This window comes from Mesocricetus auratus, unplaced genomic scaffold (assembly GCF_017639785.1).
Source record: "Mesocricetus auratus isolate SY011 unplaced genomic scaffold, BCM_Maur_2.0 Super-Scaffold_2245, whole genome shotgun sequence".
NCBI classification, from domain to species: Eukaryota; Metazoa; Chordata; class Mammalia; order Rodentia; family Cricetidae; genus Mesocricetus; species Mesocricetus auratus.
Window position 1 is genome coordinate 31,643,794 of NW_024429180.1, and position 10,595 is coordinate 31,654,388.

Sequence of the window (10,595 nt, forward strand, 5' to 3'; positions counted from 1 at the left end):
ACCACAACAAAAAAACACCCTAGGCAGCACACTAAGAATAGGTCCTGTGACAGAGCTGAAAATGCATAACATGGATATATCAAAATACATTGTGTGTCAGTTTGAAATTCTTAATAAAAATAAAATATTTAGAAAATGATACCTAGGTGCTATGAACTTTGACTCCAATAGATGAATAAATGCATAGAACTAAATCTACAATGTCTGTTATTTTTGAGAGTTCAATGGGAATGGAAGAAGACAGCATCACGTCAGTGAAAGATTATTAATTGTCATTATAAGAGGTGGTATACCTGTTAATTGTCCCATTGAACAAGCCACAATGTGGAAACCTTAAATTGGAACTGCAGAACAGAATATCTTGACAGGCAAACAGAGCAGGTAGTTCGTGGCTCTTGGAAATTTCCTTGTATCAGCTTGATGAGAGATGTCATCCCTGTATTTATATGAAGCCATGTTCTTCTAAGGTATGACAAAACTCATAAAGCAGTGTACCCACTGAGTTTTTAATCATACAGAGTGTAAGACTAGACCACTGTTATAAATGTCATTGGTTGTTTTGGCTTAAATATACCTCAAGGATACAGGAATATTAATCACATATATAGTTGAAAGATGATTTATTATCAATTGTATATTTAAGTGAAATAATAGAAATAGCATATTAAATCAATTAGTAAATAAACTTGTCTCTCATCAATAATATTAGAGTTTTAGTAAAATACATTATATAAAATAACAGTAAACAAAATGTATAACATCTGACATATATTTGAGTTCCAATATTTCACAATAAATATTTTCTACAAAGAAAATTATTGCATGCAGAGAGTAGAATTATATATTAATGGGGAAAGGTTTGTGTTTATAATGCTTTGTGTTTTGTTGAGTGTGAGTGTTTGATTTGCATTTGCTCCTTAGTAATGCAGAAATGCGTGTGTTGGAACTTACAGAATATAGGTATTCCTACCTGATTTTGTTAATTCTAAAGGTACTACATAATTGTATGATAGTATTATGATCTCATTATATCATCTGAACTGATATAAAATAACTGACAGAGGAAGTTAAAACTGTAGTATTGTTCTGAATTAGATAAATCTTAGAAATGAACAATGGTTTGCAAGATTTGAGGGAGCCAGTTTGATGGAAAATTTTGTTGTTTGAATACAAAACATATCTGTGTGTCATTCAGTTTTGGAATGATTATCACAATCATAATATTGACTGGTTTGTAATTTTCATATATCATGATAATAATAGTATTTTAAATAACTATGGTACTGCACATATGTGTGGAAGATGGATATTCTCATTAAGTGATTTAAATATATATATATTTGGAGAAAACAAGAAAAAGTGTGTCAAGGTAGGAGAATTACAAACTCTGAATTTAGGAAGAGGAAAGCTTGCAGCCATAAATGCATACCATCTTATATTTTAAACATTAGGTTTTGAGAATGTTGCTAATGTTTCCTCTGGGAACATTTTTGATGCAGACTCTCAGAGTTTCTCCATTCAGACAGATTTCTTCCAAAATTACATTTCTGTAACAGAGCATTAACAATCAGCCCCATGATAATACATCGCATTGAGAGTCATGCAGTGCATCCACTAAGGACATGAGTTTTGGAGATACACCACTGGATTTACTTCTTACATGTGATTTATTGCTTAAGTGCCCAGTCTACTTTGATTATTTTGACCCAGAGAAGGACCATTGGTTATTCAGAGCATATTTAAATTTGAAGCCTGGGTGACAGGGCAAGGGATGCAAGGGAAAGGAAAAGAGAGAAGGGAGTAGGGAAAATGTAAAATTCAATATAAAAAAGGGTAAAATATTTGGAAATAATAATGTGAACTGCTTAGCATATCAACTGCTCCATATAAGATAAGATCCAGTAGTTACTGGATTAGATAGTAGATTTATATTTATAATTAGAAACTAATTTGTTGCTTATCCCAGAAATAAGTTCAAATTATTTATGGATAAAGACAACTTTCTTTTTTTTTTCAAGAAAGCTTCACTTTATTCTTACCCCGGCTGGTTATATGCCCTAACACCAGAGGCGGGGGTAGGGGGTGAGGAAGAGGTGGTTAGTCATTGGGAAGGTCAAGGTCAGGTTGGTCCCTTCTCTGCAGACTTTCTTATGTGTGTTTCTGGTTTAGAAATGAGGTGGCATGTACCATGTTACTAATATGTACCATGTTACTTTTCTATAAAATAGAAAATAATGGTCGAATTAAACATAAAATATACTATTAAAGAATTTGTACATATAAGAAATGAATTGCAGGAAAGTGAAGAAAAGAGGCAAATAATATAGAGGTTCACTTTTATGCCAGCTTTACAGGATATCACAGACAAATGTTTCATAGGCACACTTGGTTTGCCATGTAGGTGAAATGTGGGTTTATATGCATACAAAAATAAAATTAAATACATAAGAAAAGACCAATGTTTTCATTATATATATGAATTTATTGATTTTCTTTCTTCTGCCTCCATGGTGTTAGTTTTATTACCTGACCAGACTTAAGTGCTGATGGTTTGAATGACTTTATTAAATGCTTGTATAAAATCTTAATGCAAAGTATCTTGCTTGTTTTATGACATGATTACTATTTTTGTTTTTGTTTTTAAAATCTGCTTATGCAAATTTTATGTAAGATATTCATTGCAAAATTTCAGCCTTAGAAAGATTATACTGTCAGAGAACTTAAAAATTCTTATAACGTATTTCTATTATTATATTAACACGATGTTACCACAGCTTCCAAATGTTATTATTTGTGTCAAAGAAAATGGTGAGGCCTTAATAAAGTAGAAATAATACTAATCTATTTGTAGTTAATTGTGTAAATTCCCTAAAAGGAGTCGCTTAGCTTTTACACTAATGTGCCATGATAACTAGGTTACAAGATATGAGACCACAGAAAGAAAATATTCCAAGTGTAGAAGTGAACTATTGTCATTATCCAAGAATATTGATTTTCCGTTAAGGAAAACTAAAATGGTGATTCCAAAACACCATCAGCATTTGCCAAAGTTACTTAGTAATTAATGTAAAGAAAATAATGGTTCAGTACTTGGAAAATGGAGTCTGTAATATTGGAGTGTTTTGGGGAATGGCATAATTACAGCAGCCTTCATCTGAATTAATATAGTGTTTTTAAAATTGCAATGAAGGCTGTCTTACATAGATTGTGAATTACATCAGACTTTCTGAGAAACGATAGATCAGTAATCTCCCAACATTATTGTTTTAGGTTTATGAAGTTTTATATTTTTTCTTCATATTCTAAGGACCTAATTGATGAGGACAAAAATGTAATTAACACAAGTACATTAATTGTAAGAGCAGTGGAAAATTACAGTTTATAAAAGAAGATATATTGTTTCTGCCAAATCATAGGATTTTAAAAGAATAAACCCAGATTTCAAAGAAAACCATCAAACTTTCCCAGGAATGCAGCAATGCTTGGCAGTTAATTTTAAATGCCATCCTAAGTAGTAGGGAATCAATGAGAAACGGTGCCCTCATTTGATCTTTGTTTTCATGGTGTCCATTTTTCAAAACTTTGCTTATTTTATGTTTATTTTACTTTCAAATCAATATGTTTACATTGATTGTGTGATCTTTGTGTTACAAAACCTCTTTCCTTTCAACACTACAGTGCATATCAAGTATAATTTTTTTCCTTACATTTTCTGTAAAATTGCTCATTGGATAAAAGTAAAAAAGACAAAACTTTAACAACTGTAAAGCAAATAAAGTTGGCAAAATGGAATTCTAATGATATTTTGTGGAGATAATGAAATATTGTAAATATAAAATTACAAAAACATGGGTTTATATGATTTTCATTTAATCATAAGTGGTAATTAATACGTTTATACATTTTGTTTTCTAAAATGTTTATTTTCACTTTCCTGAAAATGTTGTGCTATATGTAGTACTTGATTTCTATCATCTCTGCCTTAATGGTAAAGTAGCATTAAGTTCATGTGCCTGGGCAGATGACTTCATGTCTCTCTTACTGTTATTCTGTGTACCTGCTTGCTGTTGTGTGGACTCACTTTTATGAAAAAGTTTCTCTTCCTGGTGGAGGATATTATCTTTTAAAGTTAATTTTTGGATTTGGTATTATTCAGAAATTATCCCCCAAGCTATAACACTAGCAAGATTTTATTTACATAACAAAGCCTACACTAGCAAGAAATAGGTGTTACAAGATCCCACACTTAGAACAGGCACCTTGCTAGAGAATAAGGTCATATACAAAACATAGATGTACATTTGAACTATTTTAAAGAACTGGCAGTAGGAACATGGGTAAGTACTGAGAAAGAAAAGAAGAATATTAGAGTTCAAATGATATCTTTGCCAAAATAGTAAAATGGAGTGTATCCCAAGTTATAGAATTGATTTATCCACACACAGAAGTGTATTTGTAGCAGCAGCTTGAAGGATGCAGCAGTTTTAAATGAATGAGTATCCTTAGATAATGATTGATTGTGATGTCTTAGCTTTAATTTTATTTCCAAGGTTCCTATATGGAGTAGGTGAGTTCAGATATTCTGTCATTCTTTCTTGTCTCACAAACAAATACGTTTAATTCTTAGTGCACTATAATAAGTGATGAAAGCTGAGTGATTCTGTCATATTCCACAGTAACAAGCATGCAGAGTTTAGTAATAAAATACTCAAATGTAGTGTCAATGATACTTTATCTGATTGTATATCTGCCCTTGAATTTGCAGATAGATTCATCAAAGAATTGCAAATACCTTGAATGAAGTTTATGACATAAAAGGCAAAAAAATCAGAGAAAATATATAATTGAAGCCAAATTGATTTCCATTTTTCACACTAACATACAGTCGTGATTGTAGCAATGACACCATTATCTGAAAAAGACATCCCAAGTGTCTGATGTACAAACAAAAAGCTTTTCTTAATAACAAGACTACAGATTTTCTCCAAATTCTCAAATATTTTATTTTGTTCCCCAAAAAATGTTGTGTTACATCTGTTGAGACACAGCATCTTAATTTGCATTCACAGGTGATGATTCTTTCTTCATTCTGATCTGTTCATTTGACTGGGTCATTTTTTTTACCATTTTCATCCATCCTGATGATGCTGACATTCAGGCAAATGGACCTTACCAAGTATTATCACGTGTGCTAATATGTCACAGTCTGTGAATTTTAAAGAGTGCTTCTGTCTCAGAACTTTATCATACTTTTTCTTTCTTATACCCCAAATACACAAAGTAACTTTTGGACTATTGTATTCTAATCCCTGTGACAGTATGGAATTAAACAAACCTTACAGCTGGGTAGTAGAAGAAATAAAAACCCTTTTCTTGTCACATCTACTTTATGTGTTGAAAGGCCCCTTTTTCTGGTGGTCACCAAAATATATCATTGATTCTAATATTGTGTATACTGAATAGTACATTACAATTAAAGGAATTGATGTTCATGTGAGAAGCTGGATCTTAGTTCAACACATACCAAAGAAAGCGTGGCAATTGATGGCCACAAACAAGAAATAATGTTCATTTAACTGCACCACAGGTCACTCAAATATAATTTCACAACCACTTACATTTGTATCCAATTGATTACTCCTGTGTTCACCATAAAATTCACTTGAAAGTTCATAATGCTTCCATTTCTAATATATTCATTTATTCATTTACAAATACAAGGATTTCACAGTTTTTGAAAACCTCCAAAGAAAAGATTCTGCAGTTTGGTGTGATAAAAATAGAACAATCACATAGCACTTAAACAGAAACCAGCAACAGTGTACTAGAACTGTCTTCTACTCAGAAAGACAACAAACACTCAAATTGTGTATGCTTAAGGTATGCCAGACAGAGTAAGTTTCACTTTGGCAATTTTCAGGAGCAGTGCCTTTTGTGACGTGTGTGTGTGTGTGTGTGTGTGTGTAATCCACAAAACAGAGATATTTTAAGCATTTTTTCTTGCTTTTTTAACTCTCTGGTGAATATTTGGATATACATGAGTAAAAATGGAGGGAATCACCAGATATTGAGCAAGTTCTCTCAGGTTGTTAGGAAGAAAATGGCCCCATTATGGAGTGGTACTATTAGGAGCTATGGCTTTGTTGGACTATGTGTAGTCTTGTTGAAAGAAAGTGTGTCACCATCTCTGCCTGCTTGCTGCCATGCTACACCCCATGATGATACTGGACTAAATCTTTGAAGCTATAAACTAGCAACAATTAAATGTTTTCTTGTATAAGACTTGCCTTGGTCATGGTGACTCTTCACATCAATAGAAATCCAAACTAAGAAACTTTCCAAAAATGTTGTGTAACTGAGATAACTATATGTGTCCTTCCATGAGTTGAGTTGTAAATCCCAATTGTTTCAGTGCTACCGTATAAACATACTATAGATAAATAGGGCATCAAAATTAAGAATATGAAGTATATTTAAAAAAACTTTTTTGGGTATTGTTTTATTTTTACTACGAATATCATTAAAGGTTATTTAAAGTTATTGTTTGGGATAAACTTACTAAACACAGAAATATTAATATAAATAAAAATAATTAAAATAGGACTTTGGGTTATTAGCAAAAATACTTACCTATTTGTTAATGAGATAGTGTGAGTATTTACGATGTAATCACTGAAGTTACTGTGAGGCTTATTTTTCTAGTATATTACTTTAAGATGTGGTACCAGAATTTACCCTGGTTTTCTTTATTAAAAGTTTATTATAAAGAGCTTGCAAACAAGAAAACCTCACAATAAAATTAATCAAATCCAAACTCTATCAAACCCAATGAAGCACCAAATCTTCATAAGTAGGTATGGTGACTTTAAACAAGTCAGTTGTGTTTTATTGTCTCACTGAGTGCTTGCTGATTTTCCCCCAAGAGTAGATGATTAGGTGTGTGAGTGTATGCACATGAGTACAGCAGCCTGTAAAAGAGGTAAAGGTGCCCTACACCCAGAATGTCAAGTTACAGGAACATGAGAACTGCCCAACATATATACTGGAACCACACAAATGTACACACACACACACACACACACACACACACACACATGCACGCACGCACGCACACACACACACATGCATGAACATGCACATGGGTACAAGCAAATGTATCTAATATATATTAATAATAACAATAAAATGAGTGAATAATTTAAAAAGTTTTTAAATAACTGTAATGACAATCTTTTGAGTTACTTTAGAAGACACATTGAATGGAGCATAGTTGGAGCAGTGTACTATCCATTCCCCAAGAGTTCTCAGTTACCAGCATCATTGGTTACTCAAAAATGTCATACTTTAAGGAAGACTGAGATTCTAGATTTTAAAATTTTCAGCATATGAGTAATTAGTTTCCTGAGAATTTTATTTTTTAATTTTCCACACAGTAAATTTCTTGAAAGGAAATTGAACAATAAAAATACACAAAACAATAGCCTAAAATGCATCTTTCTCAATTGATAAATAGCATATTTCTTGTATAACAGTGTAATGATATTAGTATCAATAAAATCTTGATAAAAATAGACTTTTATTTCAATTTAAAAATAGTTTTTATTCTCATTTATTACAGTAATGTTATAATAAAATCAAGCTGAAATTATGTGGCCCAATTAATGTTATTGATATTTTAAGATAGTACCACTAACAATTGTAGCAACATTGCTAATAGTTGTCAATAATAGCATATTGCTTACCATTGTCCAACAGTATTCTTGAACTATATTAGAAACTATTTTTTTAATAACAAAAATTAGGAAAACAAATAAATAAAGCATTTTTACTGAAAGCAAAAACAAGAAAGAAATATAATTAAAGAATAAATGGAACTTCCTGAAATTGAGAAGCTTCTGTAAGGCAAAGGACCCAGTCAATGAGACAAAAAGGCAGTCCAAGGAATGGGAAAAGATACTCACTCACTCCAAATCTGACAGAGGGCTGATCTCCAAAATTTACAAAGAGCTCAAGAAGCAAGTCTCCAAAACACCTAAGGATCCAATTAAAAAGTGGGGTACAGAGCTAGATACAGAATTCTCAATAGAGGAGTCTAAAATGGCTGAGAGACACTTAAGAAAGTGTTCAGCATCTGTAGCCATTAAGGAATTGCAAATGAAAAAAACTTTAAGACACCATCTCACTTCTGTTAGAATGGCTAAAATCAAAATATCAATGACACTGTATGCTGGAGAGGATGTTGAGAAAGGGGTAGAAGAGGAGGTGAGATGAGGGTATGGGGGAACAGGAAGTTTGAGTCAGGGGAAGAATAGAGGAGAGCAGGATGAGAGATACCATAATAGAGAGAGCCATTACAGGTTTGAGGAGAGATCTGGCACTAATGAGATTTCCAGAGATCTATAAGGATGACACCAACTGGTAATCTAAGCAATAGTGGAGAGGCTACCTTAAATGTTCTTCCCTAATAATGAGATTGATTGCTAACTTATATGCTATCCTAGAGCCTTCATCCAGTGATTGATGGAAGCAGAGGCAGACACCCACAGCTAAACACTGAATTGAACTCTTGGAACCCAGTTGCAGAGAGGGAGGAATGAGGAGCAAAGTAGTCAAAACTGGGCTGGTGAAACCCACAGAGACAGCTGACCTGAACATGGGTGAGCTCTTGAACCCCAGACTGATGGCTGACAGGCCAGCATGGGACTTATCCAGACTCCCTAAATTTGGTGTCAGCGAGGAGGCCTCAGCAATCTTTGTGGCCTTTTGTAGTAGATCGGTATTTATCCTTGGCATACAAATGGACTTTGTGAGCCCATCCCACATCAAGGGATGCTATCTCTTCCTGGACACATGGACACTGAGGATAATAACAGCACACCAGACCTGACATGGGTCCATGAGATTTTTCAGGGAACATTAACTAAAGAAACCAGGTGTCTTACTTGTGAAAGTATAAGCAGCAAAGATGAAGATTTTTTAGACCTTTCTGTTGATGTGAAACAATACACATCAATTACTCACTGCTTAAGAGGTAACACAGAAACTCTGTGCAGTGGATATAAATACTACTGTAAAGAGTGCCGAAGCAAACAGGAAGCACATGAATTGATGAAAGTGAAGAAACTACCTATGATTCTGGCTCTACGCCTGAAAAAGTTTAAGTATATGGACCAGCTTCATCGATACACAAAGCTTTCTTACCGGGTGGTTTTTCCATTAGAACTTCGTCTGATTAACACTTGAGGAGATGCAACCAACCCTGACAGGATGGACGATCTTGTGGCTGTCGTGGTTCACTTCGGAAGTGGTCCCAATCGAGGCCATTATATTGCAATAGTTAAGAGTCATGGTTTTTGTTTGTTGTTTGATGACGACATTGTGGAAAAAAGTAGATGCACAAGCTATTGAGGAATTCTACGGGTTGACGTCTGGTATCTCCAAGAACTCAGAATCTGGGTACATCCTTTTCTATCAGTCTCGGAACTGAAGGGAGCCACGGTGGAGGAGAGAAGCATCTGCATGCTTCTCTGGTTGTTTTGGAAAAGATCAAGCTGATGTTCAAGAAGAGAGAGAGATGCCGGACGCTCAGGGCAGTAGCACACTTTGCATACAATAAAACAAAGACTGTGGGTTAACAAGCCCTTCCCATCACAGTAGTTGAATTTTTTGCTCAGGAATCATGCTGTTTGTTCAGTTCCACACAAGTGAGATAGCAGCTCCTCTTGTAAAGCAGCTGCCCGCTACCGACACACATTTTAATTGCACCAATGGTGATTTGAGTTTCTTGGGAGGACGGCGGTAGACTTAGAATGTGCTAGGGAGATGGAGCGTGCTGCTGTGTGCACACGGGATGCTTCCATTGCAGATGGGAGCGGTTAAGTGGTCTTTTCAGACATACTAGAAAGTACCTTTGGGCCCAACACTCGCAGTTACCTTCCTGACACACAGAGCTAGCATACATGGGGACAGTGTCAGGAAGTCAAGGATACTCTGCTTCTCTGGAGAAGCATGTGATAATGTACAGTGTATGTACACGGAGGGAACAGTTGGTCAGTAGTGGCTTCTTGGCTCCCCAAGAGGAAAGACTGGCTTTCCTTATTTATTTCATTAAACTGGTGGCGCCCAAGCATCACTGGAGTCCCTCTGAGTCTGTCAGCAGATCTGAGCATATCTCACTAGCTTGTCAGCAGAAGTAGTCCTGTTGTTTGTTTTTAAGGTAAACTGAAAATTCTAGCTGAAATCACTGAGATAATCAAGAGGTGATGGCAATGGATGGGTAGAGACTGTCAGGAGGAACTACCCATGACTGAACGTTTGCTCTTTGTTGTTGGGGAAGTCCTGTTATTTGCCTGTGCATTTGTCAATAAATTACTGCTGGCCAATAGGAATCTAGATAGGTGGGGCTAGGAGTCCAGGAGGATTCTGGGAAGGAGAAAGACTAGAGAGTCAACATGTGACACCATGGGGGTAGGACGCCGGGAACTATTCTCCGGTAAGAAACATACTTAGACTGAGCCCAGGCGGCTGGCGGGGGATAAACCAAAGTGGCTAGCAGGAAAAAGCTTCTCTTAACAAAATGGTGTCAGAAGTGGGAT

The 10,595-nt window shown here is 34.9% G+C and overlaps 1 pseudogene; it reads left to right on the plus strand.

The window, feature by feature from the left end:
* The first annotated feature begins 200 nt into the window (after positions 1-200).
* On the plus strand, positions 201-9,487 carry LOC101842320 (annotated as a pseudogene).
* The last annotated feature ends 1,108 nt before the right edge of the window (positions 9,488-10,595 follow it).